We start from the raw sequence: 18,279 nt of genomic DNA, 5'->3' as shown, positions 1-18,279 counted from the left end.
AAAAGGGCCATAGCTTGGGTGTCCTTGGTCTAATCACCATGGTTCTTGGAGACAAATAAATAACCTTTATAAATATTTTAAATATGGTTTGCACAATTTTTGGAAGGTTTTTTGCTATTTTTACAAGCAAGCCTTAGGCAAGAAGACAAGCTTGGTAGGGTGCAAAGAGAAGCTTGTAAAGCAATTTGTGAGGAACATTAGATTGATATGGATCAATCTTGATCTGGAAATGTATTATTAGTGTATGAAGATAGTAAAACTCAAAGGAGGAGGTTGGACAAGGAGTTTGACACCTATGGAGGAAGAAACACTAACATTACCCTTAAAAACCTTAAAAGTAGGGTTTTCTAAATTCATATTGTATGGACGTTACTGGTGGCAAACACCTACAAAATCCTCAAGGGTTGGTCATTTGAAACAATATTATAGTACATACCAAGGTTCCTTGTTAAGGGATTGTGAGTTATAGCACTTTCCTTGTTTCTAGGAGGGCTAAAAGGGGCTCTTAGGGCTGCAAGGCCTAACTAGTCAAATTGATGGGTTGTGGGAGCAAACCTTATTAGGATGGTGTAGAATTATGGGAAATAAGAAAAGAAACATAGTGGGAGGGTTCAATCTTATTTTTTGGAAACTTGGTGCATTTTAGTGAAGTTTTGGCAAACTAGGCCAAAAAGAGCATATTGGGTGAACATGGGGAATGACATTGAGTTTTGAATTGCTGGGAGAGTTTCTTGGGTAAGGGAATGGTAGAATGATCCTCTAGGTTAGGTTTGGAAGAGAAAACCCTATAGTGGGCTAAGGGTAGCCTGAGAAGAGCTAGAAAGATCTTAGTTGAAGAAGCTCCCCATCAAATCTTAACTATCAAAATGCTAATCAAAACCATCCATTTGTGATGAATTATATCTATGAGGAAGAAGAAAATTAAATATGCTCTTCACAATGGGTAATAAAAGGGAAATATATTGCTTAGGATTCTTTGGTATGCCACAAATAGACATGTTATGATCCAAGTTCACTAAATAAATCCCCCATAAAGAAAATGTTGGAGGTAGTACAACTGCACATGATGTAGAATAGTTGCTTCAAGTGGGAAGAGATATCAAGTCTTTGTTAAATATTCCAATTTGACATGGAGGAGACTCATATGAAGTGTTTGTGAATAGAGATTCCAATAAAATTAAAATATTTGATGGGCTTAGTTATTCAGTAAATTTCAAAATGGGAAGTAGGGGATCCCACAATGCATGGTTGTGTCAATTGAACTTCATTGGGGAGATTGTTGGGATGTGAAGCCCAAGAGTCACATGACTGTTCATTTTCTCCCATATTTTTGTATTCAAAGAGCTTCTTATAAATGATTGTGTGTAGTTCACGTGTGAAGTATAGTATTGGTTTTTAATTAATGAAGTAATTCAATGTGTTAAGAGTGGATGTAGCCAATTTATGGTGAATCACTATTTTTGTTGTATCTTATTCTTGTTTGTTGAATCTATGTTTTATGTTATTTGAATTTTGTTACTCAACAAGTGATCTACTTCAACAACTCAAACCTAGAATTTGATGGTCAACCCTACATGTCATTTGAATTTCTTACCATGTTTTGATCATTTCAATCTCTTTCATATATATATATATATATATATATATATATATATATATATATATATATATATATATATATATATAATGAAAGAGATTGAAAAGATCAAAACATGGTGGAAATTTTTTTAACATTTTACAATTTAAGTTCATTGGTATGATAAATGAATAGGTATTCGGTGACACTTGTTAATACACATTTTATTGATTCTTATAGTTCTGAATTATGTGTTGGATTTAGTATTGCATTGAGTGTGTTATAAATTAGTATTTTTGGATTTTTTTTATTCATTAATTTTGTCAAGTACCCAATTTCCATAAGCATTATATAAACCAAAGATTGGTAAGCCTCTATTCAAGATGATCACTAGGTTTATCCTAATCACAATGCTTAAGAACTTCTAGTAGCATTATATAGAACAAAGAAAGATAAGTCTATAATTCAAAAGTAGTCATGTACAACAATATTAAGAATTTTTAGAAGCATTATATACACCAAAGAAAGATGAATCCTTAATTCTAAAACAATATGTATAACATATGACAACTTTTATTTGACATTTTATAATTTAAGTTCATTTTATATTATACGAGTAAGTATTCACTTACACTTATTGACATACATTTTATTGATTCTTATAGTTTTGGATGATCAATTTAAGAAAGGTAAAACATACATGGATTATTCCTTCTTTTCTTTGCCATGATGTTAAAATCAATCTCCTTAAGAAACAATAACTATCTAGACATATACTTCTTTGTATAATTGGTCTATTGAGTGGGTACGTATTTTAGGGGTTTATGGTTAGTATAAAATGTAATTAATATAGACAATAAGTAGTGTTTGAACACTTTTTGTCCATAAAAATTTTCTAGGCCCTATCTTTTAGTATTAATAAATTATTTTAAACTTATGACGTTTAGTATCTAGCGAAAGCAATTGGTTGATCCTTACTACCATTAGATTTGAAGAAAAATGAGAGTATCCTAGAAAGCCATCTGAGATCAGTATGCATATCTAATATCTAATAATTTTTACAAGTGCTTCAAACAAACTAATACAAGCACATGCTACTATGCCATAAACACATAAACAAACATAGCTTATTTCCCACAATTAACCTTAAAGGAAAGTGATTGAAATTTACATATTTAATAAATTTCAATAACATTACAAAATAAAAATTTAATACTTCAATCATGAAGCTATAAGAATGATAACAAAAGATAAAACACAAATATACATGTGGAAAACTATTTCAAGTTTAAAAAACCCACACTCCAAAACATCAAGCCAACATATTATTTAGCCATACATTGCATTGCATTTTTAGGCTTTAAGGCTTTAGATGGAGATTTACATCTTGTTCTTGTAACGAAAAATACAAAGCGTAGAAAAATGTGAAATTGAGAAAAAATACAGAACACATTATTTACTTGAAAAACCTGGTAAAAATATACTAGTTAAAAACCATAGGTCAATCTTTTAACTTTATTTCTCAAGAATATTTATAGTTGCAACAATGTTTAAAATGTATGAACAATCATGACTTTGAGTTGCATATAATAAACAAGTTACAAAGTTTGAAATACAAACCATAAATACTTAATTTAGTATATATGACTCATACAACTATATGTAATATACTTGTCAAATTTACTATTTTAGGCAAGACACCAAAATGACTTGCTATTTGTAGTAAGTTGACTCATAAAAAATCCCAATTATAGCAAGTCTAGACCCATTTTAATCACTAATACAAAATCTGATGATGAATGTGATGATTTCATCACATTCCAACATTCTCGCACTTAAAGTTAATTTACAAACTTGTAAAATTACTATATAAAGAGATCATTGTCATTGCTACATATTATGATATAATCTTTAGGCCAAGAGAAGTTCTACACCAAATAAAATTCTCTCTACCAATAGATTCGTCATAATATCTTCAAGGTTAACATATGTCTGAATCTTGACCAAAGATAATTGTCCTCCTTCCACCACTTCACAAACAAAATGATATTGAATATCAATATGCTTTGTTCTTGAATGATAGGTTGATTATGTGCCAAATGAATAACAATTTGACTGTCATGATGTAAAGCTGGATTTTTTCATGTTTTACTTGTAACTCACCCAAAAGTCTATGAAGCTAGATTGCCTATTTGTGATCCCATGTTGTTTTCATGTACTATTTTTTTGTTGTTGACAATGTCACTACTACCTAAAATTCAAAAACCCAACTAAAAACACCTTTAGTTAAAGAGAAAACATAACCTATATTAGAATTTCTCTTATCTAGACGTCTCCACCAAAATTTGCATCTACAAACCTATCTACTTGAAGACTGCTCCCACTATAATAGATAACAACATTTGAAGTGCCACTTATATATCAAAGAATCCACTTCACATTTTTCCAAGGATCAATAACAAGATTCACCATGTATTGACTAGAAACTCCCATTACTTGTGCAATGACTTCTTTGGTGCATACCATGGCAAACATGAGACACCCACCTATCGATGAGTACAATACATGAGACTGTAATCACCCAAAAATGGTCTAGCAAACTATAAGCTCCCTTTTAGTACATTTTTAATATCTATGCTAGACCACATTATGCTTTATCAATTTTGCAATATTTACCAATCACTTATCCTTGATCAAATCATCAATCAATTATTTATTTGATTTTTTTCTATGGTTTGGCCACCTTATCCTAAGTTTTGTTCAATTAAAAGAACATGTTCCATTTTAATTAAATAAACAATCTCCTTTACTTTATGTGCACATGAAATTCCAACATCTTGACTAAAGGGAAGTAATTAATTAAAAAATCTGACAATGACTTAATGATGAGGTGGAGTCACATTCTTCCTTTTTTGTTTGTTGAGGTCTTAAGAATTTTGACAAGGCACTAGAGAAGGGAAATTTCACCAAGGTCATTAATGATACAAGCTTTTGGTCAAATGACAGACACTTTTTGTACACAATAGAGACATACCAAAAGACTATTTCCATGGATCCTTTTTATAAACCTACAAAGAATGCCTAGTAAATTTATTGACATATATTAGGACCAATTTTAAACTTGCAAGAAATATCTAAGGAGGGATTCATAAATATCATGAAACCCTAAAATCTAATAGTCACTATGCTCCTTAGTATAATTTAGGGGTTGTGTGTATCATATATGATATAGTATGATATGATACTTAATTTGTATGAATAGATGCATTGTATGTTGAGGCATATTGCAACATGAGAGACATATATGAGATTTGTGGTGATTTGGATGCTATCATTTCTTCTTATGGAAGATGTCTACTCATGTCACTGAACTTTGAATTTACACTAAACACAACATGGTGATATTTCTCATAGATCTTAGTGCCAAGGTGAAGCTCGAGGGTTATATATGACAAGGTATAGCTCAGCACAAAAAGGTGTTTCATTATAATTGGTATTATTTAGATGCAATATATAATCTTGGGGTAGTATATGGTGAACAACTAAAGCTTGATATGGAAATAGTGGTGTACAAGATTGCCTTGTACTTCAGTCTACACTATGGAGAAGCATGCAATGATTTAGGAGTCATTTACAAGGATAGGGATAATATTGATAAATTTCTTGAGTACTATTATATGGCTATGACAGTCAAACCTTCTTTCTTACAATAACTTAATAATCTCAATGTGGTTTCATTGTTCAAGAACAAAATGAATGTAAGCATGGTTGAAAAGGCCACATTGGAAAATCCATCATATGCAAAATATTATAATTTCCTAGAATGTATTTGCATAGGGATGCCAATAATATTACTCTTGCAATAGAGGTATAAGAACAATGCTTGCAAATAGATCCTGGTGCAAGAGCACCTAGGGTAAGTTCAAACCCTAAGTTTAGTTTTTGTTTTATGGGTGGTCTAACTAACCATGGGGTTAATAAGGACTTCAAATAAATTCCCAAGGTGTTATTAGGAGGTGTTTACTTAGTAGATTTTGGTTTAGGAGTCTATTTTTGGTCAATTAGGTCCTAATAGTTAAAAATTTCAAAAGTTTCTCTAAAGGGAAAAATGAAGTGAAATATTATAAAGGGGGAAAGGACTATGTCAATATGGCCCTTAGGTGTTCTAAAGTCATCCTAGGAGGTTTGGGAACATTCTTTGCAAGTTTGGAGAGTCTAGGAGCAAAATTGCAAAAAATTGTCCAAAAGTTGCATTGACAACCTTACAATTTTGAAAATTTGCATCACAACTTTTCAAACAGTTTGGAAAATCAATGATTGGGGCAGTTATGGATCAAAATATATGACAAGAGGATAGAGGAAGCCTATTTAAGACTTTTCCAACTCTATTCCAAGGGTTGGACAGTTGGGTGTATAGACAGCACTAGTAACATGATAGTTTGAGCATTTTGAGTCTAGTTTAGAGTTTTTGGTTGGATTTTTGGATTGAATAGAGGACTATTTCTAATTTATTATTCAATCTTGGTTCCATGATTTAAGTCTATGCGCAATTTTTTTGGTTTCAAGTAAGCATTCAATAAGGTTTACAATATTATTTATTTTTGTTGATCTTGTTGTGTAGTTTTGAGTAGTAAACATGAAAAGGGCTGTAGCTTGAGTTTCCTTGGTCTAATCACCATGGATCTTGGAGACCAAGAAATAGCCTTTGTACATATTGTAAATATTTTTTTTGGACTTTTTGGAAGTCATTATGCTAGTTTTACAGGCGAGCCTTAGGCAAGCAGACAAACTTGGTAGGGTGCAAAGATAAGGTTGTAAAGAAATTTGTGAGGAACGTTGGATTGATATGGATCAATATTGATTTTGAAATGTAGGATTAGTGTATGAAGGTAGCATAACTCAAAGGAGGAGGTTGGACAAGGAGTTTGACACCTGTGGAGGAAGAAACACTAACATTGCCCTTAAAACCCTTAAAAGTAGGGTTTTTTGAATTTGTACTATACAAACGTTACTAGTGGCCAAAACCTACAAAATCCTCAAGGTTAATCATGTGAAACAAAAGTATAGTATATACCAAGGCACCTTGTTAAGGGATTTTGTGAGTTATAGCACTTTCCTTGTTTCTAGGGGGGCTAAAAGGGGCTCTTAGGGCTATATGGCCTAACTAGTCAAATTGATGGGTTGTGGAAGAAAACCTTGGAAGAATTGTGTAGAATAAATGAGATAAGAACCATAGTAGGAGGGTTAAACCTATCTTTTGGAGAACTTGGTGCATTTTATTGAAGTTTTGGCAAACTAGGCCAAAAAGTGCATACTGGGTGAACTTAGGGAATGACATTGAGTTTTGAAATATTGGGAGAGTTTCTTGGGTAAGGGGATAGTAGAATGATCCTCTAGGTTAGGGTTAGAAGAGAAAACCCTATAGTGGGCTAATGGTAGCCTAAGAAGAGCTAGAAAGCTCTTAGTTGAAGAAGCTCCCCATTAGATCCTAACTATCAAAATGCTAGTCAAAACCATCCATTTGTGATGAATTATATCTATGAGGAAGAAGAAAATTAAACATGTTCTTCACAATGGGTAAAAAAGGGACAATATATTGCTTAGGATTCTTTAGTATGCCACAAACACACATGTTGTATGGGTAAAAGTACAAACCTATGTCACCCTTTTACAAAGGAAAAGGCTAACAAAAGTATAATTGTTTGAAACTTCAATGACATAATTCTTGTATTATTATTTAGAATTTGAAAATGAAGTAAACTAATGAAACATGTAGAAATAGATGAAGTTTAGGATTATAATTTTTAATAATTAGCTGTAAAAGAAATGATAATTTTTCCTATTTTTTAAAGATAAATTTTTAGTTGCTAAAAAATACTGAAAATTAGGGGTCTAGTTCCCACCATAAAAATACAAGGAAATAAATTTATTTCCTTTTGATATCAAATTATGCTATAGATAATATATGTAGCTAGAACAATCAAAAACAAAAATTGACTTTAGACCTATATTTTCTCTTTTAAAATGATTCAAATTTCAACTTATTCAAATCAATAGTTTTCATTTCCCACCACATTTTTGAAAATAAATCTATTAAAACCAAAAGAAAAATTATAGATTCTTGAAGAGGACTCTCTATTGTAGAACGTCATATAAATTTCAAATTTTTATGATATGATTTACTTTTTTTTTCTTTCTCAAAATCGACATCTTCTCGAGTGTTAAAATGTGTACTTGTAAAAAAATTTAATTACTATATATTATATCTAATTAAAACTCTATGAACTCTATATGAGAATATTCTTGACTTTAAGCTCTATAAAATGGTGTTTATATCTTATTTTAAAAATATCATAAAAAATAGTAAGAGTTATTAAAACATCAGTTTTCTAAAATAATTTAATTTCTTTGGTAATTTGATACTAACTAATATAAAACATTCATTTAATAGACATTTCCCATTGGAAAAGTGTGAGATCATATATAACTTATCTAGAACAAATTTAACAAGATCATACCTGGGAGGAGTCTTTGTTAAATATTCCAATTTGACATGGAGTAGACTCATATGAAGTGTTTGTGAATAGAGATTCCAATAAAATTAAAATATTTGACGGGCTTAGTTATTTAGTAAGTTTCAAAATGGGAAGTATGGGATCCCACAATGCATGGTTGTGTCAATTGGATTTCATTAGGGAGATTGTTGGGATGTGAAGCCCAAAAGTCACATGACTATTCATTTTCTCTCATATTTTTGTATTCAAAGAGTTTCTTATAAATGATTGTGTGTATTTCATGTATGAAATATAGTATTGGTTTTTAATTAATGAAGTAATTCCACATGTTAAGAGTGGATGTAGCCAATTTATGGTGAACCACTATTTGTGTTGTATCTTATTCTTGTATGTTGAATCTGTGTTTTATGTTATTTGAATTTTGTTACTCAACAATTGATCTACTTCAACAACTCAAACGTAGAATTCGATAGTCACCCCTACATGTCATGTGAAATTCTTACCACATTTTGATCATTTCAATCTCTTCCATTTTACGGTTATATATATATATATATATATATATATATATATATATATATATATATATATATAACCGATTTATTTTTATAGATAATGAGATGAAATCTAGAATATTTATTCTTTATTGTGATTAAATCCTATTATCATGTGTTAAGCTCAAGTAGACTCAAATTTAAGGCATCCCAAATGAAAGTCTCATAATTTACTGTTATGTTGTACTTACCTAAATGTTTTACCAGTTTAATTTAAAAAATACATTAAATAGAATATCTATTTTATTATTAATAGAATGGTGCAAATAATCCATTTACTATTTTAAAATATATTATTATATCTATAAAAATCTAAAAGAAAAGTTTATTAGCTCATATTTTTAAAAGGATTTAAAATATTATAATGTAAAATAAATAATATAGAAACAATACTATAAATTAATAATACATGTCAAAATTTCCAATTTACTAATCAAGTTTTTAAATTTCATATATTATATTTGAAAATAAATTTAAATCAATATGAATATATAATAACCAATTTTAAAAATGTATATTACATATTATAATATTAAATACTTTATGAATAATAGCAAGTTTCTAAATTTATATTTTGTTTTTTTTTTAATATTCTAAATGAATTTATATCATATAGATATTTTTATAAGTATTATAAAATAATAAAACATGTATTGTTTATAATAAATTTTTACATTTTACTAATAATTTAAAATGTCATATTCACAATTTTATAATAACAATGTAGCCTATCAATTTTATAACTTAGATGCAAGTGGCTCCTCTTGTTTGTCATATTATATTGAAAGTCAAGAATCGACTAAATTGAAATCACTATTAAGAATGTTCTAAAAAAGATAAAAAATCATGCTCATCCTAAAATAGGGAGATAAAATGTCATATATTTAATTAAATATTATGCCGGCTTTCGTAAAAGAGGAACTTTAATTGACCACAAATTTGTTTGATGGTTGTCTGTCCTTTGCAAAAACAGCAAATTTGATATGGATGAGTCGTTTTCTGAGGAATTGTCGTTGAACACTCAATTTGTGGAGGAATGGTAGTTAAACAAGCTTACAACTTCCGTGTTTCTATTGAACTGACCTATTTGATTCTTACGTTATGCATGGCATCTGCCATCTTGTTTTCCAAAATCATGGATGGATTCCAACCACTTCATCTCTAAATCTAATGCACTAATAGTGTTTAGATCAAAATGATCCATCATAATTAAACTTTGAGGTAGTAATTTTTTTTTTTAAAAATCATCATAAATGGTTGAATTATTTAGTACTACTTATACTTTCATGCATACTTTAAAATTTTATTTTATATGTAAATTAGTGGGTTTTCTCCTATGAAGGTCACGAATCAAAGGAAAAATACATTTCAGGCAATACACATTTCACACCATGTATCTATAATTTATTTTCTAATAAATTCAGTATAAAGGAATTTAAAAAAAAAAAAAATTTGAGGTCATCCACAAACAAGTTTTAGGTACCCGATACGGGCCCACACATGCCTAAAACCTCTTCGGCTAAGAGCTAAGGACTAAGGAGCATCCACGTTGCCAAATTCACCCAAGGCATGATCCCGACCTCATCCCTTATGATGTCTTCGAGCCTTGCACTCAACAAGACTTGATTTCTAGTGGGCTCTTTGTGAACCATTCAACTTCACCAGTAGACCAAGGGCCGAGTGCAAAGAAATTAATTTCACTCACAAGTCTTTGGAACCTAAGTAGTTTGACCAATTTAGAGACGCGACATTAATAAATTGTGTAACTTTAAGTGTCTAAGCATAATATTCATTAAAATGCTCCATGTTAATGATTACAACTCTTGTTCACTCAATGCACTCTTTAAAATTTCCTTTTTCCACCCTTTTCAATACATTTGCCTTTACACTCTCAATACTTTGCTTTTAGCTTCCTCTTCTACAACTAATTACAATTTCTAAGTAAGAATTGATATACTTCATCCATGTCTTTAATTTGTGCCTCTCAAAATTTACATATCAAAATTGAAATAAATAATTTTTTTCCAATGCATTAAAAACTATCATAATCCTCTAGGATTTTTTTCTAGCCACATAGTTTATCTATTAATTATACTAGCATTATTGATCATAAAATGGCATAATAAGATGACTTTATCTTACAACTTATGAAAATGTCTATGGATGTTTAATATTATGGAAGTTTGACAAATATGTGATCTCTATTGGTAATTAAGTTATCTCAACATTAGACATTCATATAATTGAATTTATTTATTTAAGGCCTAAATTGTAATATTTATGACTCTAATTGGTCAATTATTTTTGAGTGAATGTTATTTTTGTAATAATTTATATTGATTTTTTAATTCAATTTAGATCATAATTTGATTTTCACTTAAAATCTACATGTTTTAAAAGCTTATTAATTTATGCTATTAGGAGTTATAGGGCGAATGGTTTATAATCTAAAAAATATTTTTCAAAGATTATAAATGGTTTTTAGGTGAGCTTGACCTTGGGAGACATCATGGTTAAGTGTGTTTGAGTCAAAATAGTATAGGGATGGTGATATTTGTGTAAGTCTTGATGCTTCACCCTTGTTAGCATCACCTACATGCAATGAATGATTGTTGGACCACTCACTTTCAAGATAGTAATATTATGAATGTTGTTGACTTAGTTTAGTTTTTAGTATAAATTAAATTGATAATGATTGTATCAATTTAAATATTTATATTTCAATATAATCATATTATAAATATTATATTGTACAAGTTATATAGATTTATAACATATGTATGCTAACCTTTTTAAACTTATGATTGATCAATTATAATTAAATTGTAGAAAAAGAAAGAATATCAAATGAGTTCAGATATTTAAATAATCATAAATTACCAATGAGAAATTATTAAAAAATATATATATTTGTGTTCTAATTGATAATTGACAAGGTTCAAGAAAATCTCTTGGTTTTCTTGGTAAAGAAAAAGGTTGCTGGTATTAAAAATTCATTTATAATATATAGTATGTTTGATTGTTGAATTTAACATTCAAGAGTTATATGAACATGCTAGTTGGAATCTGTAACTACTTTTTGCAACTAAGGAACTATCTTTAATGGGACTAGTAATTGATTTATTAATGCATTTGTACCATGTGATTTTGTTCTTCGGAGGAATTTATTTTGGTAATTGATCATTTTCAATTTAAAAACAAACAAACATGGAAACATATAAGTAAATATAGAGATTTGTTTGCATGTGCAACGATTCTCCACATAAAATAGTAGCATCATATAGGTGCCTAGATGAAAATGCAAATTTGCATATCACAATACTTTGTACAATTTTCACTAGTTTGATTCTTATAACTCATCTCCACAATATTGTGAAAATGTAAAAAATATGATGACAACATGTTGAGTTATGCCAAATTTTGTCTTTATAATTGTGTCATTTTATGAGTGGAGTAGCTACAACTTATTTATTTTAAGAGTAGTAAAGTGTGAAAATTTTCATGGTTCCCAATGAAACCATACTGCCAATTTTACAATATCTAAATGCATAGAATATGGTGATGACACATACATAAGTTACTCAAAGTGTTTTCTTAGTACTTATTTCTTTAAGTTGACAATTAAAGAAGTGATGTACTTCCCATGCAATATCTTTGGAACTCCCACTATTAAGCTTGTTAATCCTTCTTTTAAGTACTTATAATGTCCATATTCATAAACGAAGATAAAATTTGTAGTATGAGAGATTATATTACAAATAATCTTAATGGTATTATAGATTCAAAAACTAGTGGAAAATTTCAAACATGGTGTCATATCTTATAGACAAAATTTGTGAGTTTCTATGCAAAGATTGAAGATAGAATATTTAGGACTTATCTAACATATTGATACATCTTCTTGTAATTATAAATCATATTGAACTCTTCTACCTCTATTATATCTTGCATAATGTTATATTTATGCTAATTCTAAGTTTGTTCGTACATTTGTTTACTCAAAATACATGAAATTCTCTATTTTAATGAATCAAAATGTTGATAATAGAATTTGATTGATTGTTTACATAATACCTTATTAAAATTATTATAGTTATGAGACATTTATAATTTCTTCTATGTTGGCATTAACCCTCCCACACACATAATTATGCGTAGTCTTAAATGCAATGAAGACTTTATTATAGTGAACTTTAAGTCATATGTATTCTAAAATAGGCATCCCTAATTATAGGCAACACATGATTATGTATTTCATTTTATGCATTTAATTTTACAAAACCATTCACTCTATTCAGGGTGAGGTATCATGTATGAAATGCATACAAATAGTTTCATTCTAACATTACTATAATTTTTCCAAATATAGTTGTGTATTTTCTCCTTAAAACTTGAAAAAAAAAATAGAATACGAAAAATCATATAGATAAATGTATTAAAAAAACAAATATAAGAATTTTATATATACATGCATTAGCTTTAGTACATACCAATTTTTTTCAAAAATAGTTATATTCATATGTGAAGATTCATGTTGACCACTTCATCTGATTTACTAATATATTTTAGATCACAATAATCTATAATAATCAAGAAAATTGAGGTAATCCTATTAATAGACAAATTGTTTCATTGTAAATGATTAAAATATTTAATGTCAAATATACTCTCATAGACAACTTGGGATTTTATTTTGTAAGTAAATTAATACTTTTTAAAAAAAAATTTAAAGGCCATGCATCAAAGAAAAAAAAATATTTCAAGCATTAATCATTTGCAACCTTGCATCTATAAAGAATAATTTTACAAGACTTGAAGTAAGTAGTTTGACCAATCTAGTAATGTGACAAAAATAAATTGTGTGATTATATGTATCTAATCACAATCTTCATTAAAATATGTTTCATGGTAATGATTTTAACCATTTCTCACTTGATACATTCTTTATAAGAAACAACTTTTTTTTGGGATACCTCTTTCCACTACCTTTAAGTACAAATTCTTTATTCTTCCAATATTATATTTCTTCCTCCTTTTTCTCTTATAAGGATTTAGTTTCCTCTTCTACAACTAACTACTATTCCTCAACTAAGAATTGATATTCTTCATTCACAACCTTAAGTTGGGCCTTTCAAAATTTACATGTCTAAATTGGAACATGCAATTGATTTACCATTGCATACACATAAATAATGTGATCATCAAAAATTCTCCTAGCCCTACAATTTATCTATAAATATTAGTATTATTGATCACAAAATGTCATACCAAATAAATTATTTATCTCACAATTTATGAAATATTTAAAGATACTTAATAAATTATCTATTTGATCCCTAATGAGAATTAACATGTCTCAACTTCAACCATTACTACCATTAAATTTATTTATTTAATTTCTAAACTTCTTATTTATTATATGTTTTCATTTAGTGTGACATGATACACTAATTATCTTCATGTCAGAAGGTGACATGAAGGATAACAAGGATGTGCTTTTGTCCCTACATGGCATGATAGCTTCACTTAGTGAACTTGAATCACAACATGTGCATTCATGACATATTAGGAATCCCCCAATTTTCAAAAAATGCCTCAAAATCATTATTTGTCACCCCTCCTTGGCCTTGCTATTTTTCTTATAGAAACTCTCACCCACCAAAAAATCCACATCATCCCTATTTAGGCAATATATTGTGCCCCCCTATATGAATGCACGCGATATTGTATTGTACTTTCAATGAAGACCTTGTACTACATGGAAAAGTAGGCATCCTATATTGGTAGACATATTTTTCCATATGTTTACAACTTAGAAATTTATGTATGTATTTATTGTGTGATAGGCTCTTAGTTCAAGTTGTCATAAGTTTCTATGATAGGTTGGACATGTGTCACAAGATATTCTCAATGGAGAATATGAACATCTAAGTTGGATCATGACAAGTTATAAAAAATCAATTTATCTCTATGTAACTCGAAAGTTTATTATAAAAACTTGGTGTAAGTTAATACATTAGTTCAATACTTTAGAATGTGATGTTATATTTATATATTGATGTTTCTTCTCACTTGTCTATATTTCTTCTAATCTACATCTTTCATATATTTAAGTGTTGATTTATTCATTATGTATTTAAGTGATGATTTACACATCATATAGGGGAAACAAGTCAATTGCCGCCCATGTATGCATTGCCGCCATGTCCACTCCCCAATTACTACTACATTTCCTACCCAATTACTGTCATCAAAAGCCCCAAAAAATGATTGCAAATGTACTAATAGTCGATCACACATGTACTAATATTTGATCATTTTTTAGTTTTTTTGGTTGCTAATTGGTCTATTTGTGCAAAAAGTACTATTTTTGGATGAGCGGCTTGGGGGGGTCTTAGTGGTGGGTATTGGGTGAACATTTCAAAATGACATTTTTAGACCACCTCACACTGTACGAGTTCTACAAAGAGCTCAGTAAATGTGGGAAAGTCAAAAGATTAATTTTAAGCTCTTCACTCACCTATGAAGGTTTGCCAAAAAAAATGACATATTTCAATATACAAATTAGAAACTGTAAGTATGCAAAATTAACCCGAACAATACTGAATCGCTTTCTTCAGTGCAAAAATATTGTTTAGATGTATCAACTATATTGTTTAATAATCTAATTTTTTCTAAAATAATAATTGTTTTATTTTTGTTTTTGAAAGAATTCAATTTTATTCACAGAAATGAAATGTTTAAAAGTAGCTATACGCCATTAGATAACAAGTTGATGAGACAATAGGACATTGTTGTATGAGTTGTCATGACATAGACAACCATGATTTTTTTGAACATTAGATCACATCGATGACTTGGTCACAATCGAAATGACGTCAGCAATTACCCATTCAGAAAACATCGACAATTGAGTTTCGATGGACTATCATAACACGACACAAAACGAGCATTTCATCGTTTAAGCAATCTGAAAATCTGCCTAAATATAATTATCATAAACATGAAAGTTGGGTATTGATTGATGGTTGATATCAATTGTAGAGTTTCAGCTGACACAAATTGACTGTCAGTTGCAGGATATTTAATTTTCGGAGTGTGAAAGTTGGATGTTTAATATGATCACTAGAATTTTCCTTGATTTCCACCAATTCATTGCAGTGTTTTCACAGCGCAGTTACACCATTTATTCCAGACAAGTTGCTATTCATTTTCCTTCACAGAAATGACATTGCTTTATTCATTAATTTTGTCAGGTACCCAGTTTCTAGAAGCATTGTATAAACCAAAAGATTGGTGAGCCTCCACTTACAAAACAAAACTATCCTATTCAAGATGATTGATGCACTTATTCTAATTACAACGATTAAGATCTTCTAGATGTCGAACTCAAATTGGTTTTATAAAGCTTTAAACTGAATCTAGACAGTCAATTGTTTGGAAACTATATATGTACATGGCTATTAAGAATTTCTAGAAGATAAGCCTCTAATTCAAAGTCAATCATGTACATCGCTATTAAGAATTTCTAGAAGCATTATATAGCTCAAATAAAGATGAGTCCTTAATTCTAAAACAATCATCTATAACATGATGAAACTTTTTCGACATTTTACAATTTGAGTTTATTGGTACTTTAAATGAATAAGTATTCACTCACACTTGTTAATACACTTTTTATCAATTCTTATAATTTTGAATTATGTGTTGGATTTAGTATTGCATTGAGTGTGTTATAAATTACTATTGTTGAATTGCTTTATTCATTAATGTTGTGAGGTACCCAATTTCCATGAGCATTATATAAAACAAAGATTGGTAAGCCTCTATTCAAGATGATCACAAGGTTTATCCTAATCACAACACCTAAGAACTTCTAGCAGCATTATATAGACCAAAGAAAGATAAGCCTCTAATTCAAAAGCATTCATGTACAACGCTATTAAGAATTTTTAGAAGCATTATATACAACAAAGAAAGATGAATCCTTAATTCTAAAACAATATGTATAATAACATGATGACAACTTTTATTTGACATTTTACAATTTAAGTTCATTTTACATTAAATGAATAAGTATTCACCGACACTTATTCACATACATTTTATTGATTCTTATAGTTTCGGATTATGTGTTGGATTTAGTATTGCATTAAGTGTCTTAGAAATTTATTTATTTTACATTTTAAGAGAACTTTTTTATTTTGTTGAATTGTTGTAGATATGGTGAAGAATCTGCTTTCAAGATTTCTTTTGTTAACATAATTATCACTACAACAAATTCTTTAAAGACTTTGTGTCATTACTTTAAATAGCTACTTTAAGATCTTGAAAGGACGAGGTAAAAAATATGAAGGAAACTTATATGAGATTTCAGAAGGAAAGATTAGTCCAACAAAATTTAATCTAGAGATATTTGTGATGGTAGTTGTGAGTTTTTTTTTTTTTTTATGGAAACATGTCAATGTACACAGATGTTAGCATCTCTATTTTTATACAACTATTTACATTGATATGAGGAAGCATAAATCTTAACTACAAGCCCTCTTTCGTAAAAAGTCGTATGCAAGGGATCATGTCAATGTCATTTCTATATCTCATGTTCATCCTCAATAATTATATTCACTCAATTGAACAACAACCCTTTGAACAATGTAAAAAAGTCTTTACAATAGATTATATTAAAAATAATATGTATAAAAATAAAGAGTTGGATTTCATTAAAAGGATAAAATTATATTTCAATAAATACACAAAACACTTAAAAACCATTGCATTATGAAAAACTTCTAATTTTACGAAGGTTAACCAAATATATTTATTCTGTGCAAAAGAAATAGAATAAAGTTATCAATAACAACCAAAAATTAATTGACATGCATTTAGTTTACAAAAATAATTAGCTAGTGATGATTAAATAGCTAATGGAAGGTGATAGGACAAATGATTATAAACATACAAGTATATGACCAAGATTCCAAATGTGTGCCCTTACAAGGTGACATGGTTAAATAAGGAACAAAATATCCTAGTGAATGAACAAGTGTGGAAAGACATCACCATTGGCAAGTATCAAGATAAGATCTTGTGTGATGTGCTTCCCATGAATGCTTTTCACCTATTGTTGGGAAGAACTTGGTAGTATGATAGGGACACTGCATCATGGGAAGGAGAACAAGTATTCCTTTAAAAAGAATGGTGTAACCTATACAATCCACTCTATAGTGGAAGAAGACAATGTGGAGAAGTCTACTACTAAAGCATTACTCATGAGTGGAAAGGAATTCCTCAAGGATTTGAAGGAGAGTGAAGAAGTAGGGTATGTTGTTAAGCTAAAGCCTTAGGAGGAGGAGACAAAACATCCACACCTATACCTGCAAAAGTGCAAGGGTTATTGGACTATTTTAAAGACATCATTAATGATGGACCGCCACCTACCCTACCACCTAAGAGGGTCATAAGTCATTAGATTGACTTCATGTACCAAGGGTATCACTACCTAACAAGGTTGCATACAAGATGACTTCAGAGCAAAACAAGGAGATTGTAAGGCAAGTTCAAGGGCTAATTGGGAAGAGCATCAGTCCATGTGTCGTACCAATGGTCTTAGCACCTAAAAAGGGAGGTAAGTGGA

This window comes from Cupressus sempervirens, chromosome 5, assembly GCF_028749045.1.
Source record: "Cupressus sempervirens isolate cs-2001-9-10 chromosome 5, ASM2874904v1, whole genome shotgun sequence".
Classification (NCBI taxonomy): domain Eukaryota; kingdom Viridiplantae; phylum Streptophyta; class Pinopsida; order Cupressales; family Cupressaceae; genus Cupressus; species Cupressus sempervirens.
This window is presented reverse-complemented; position numbering follows the sequence as displayed.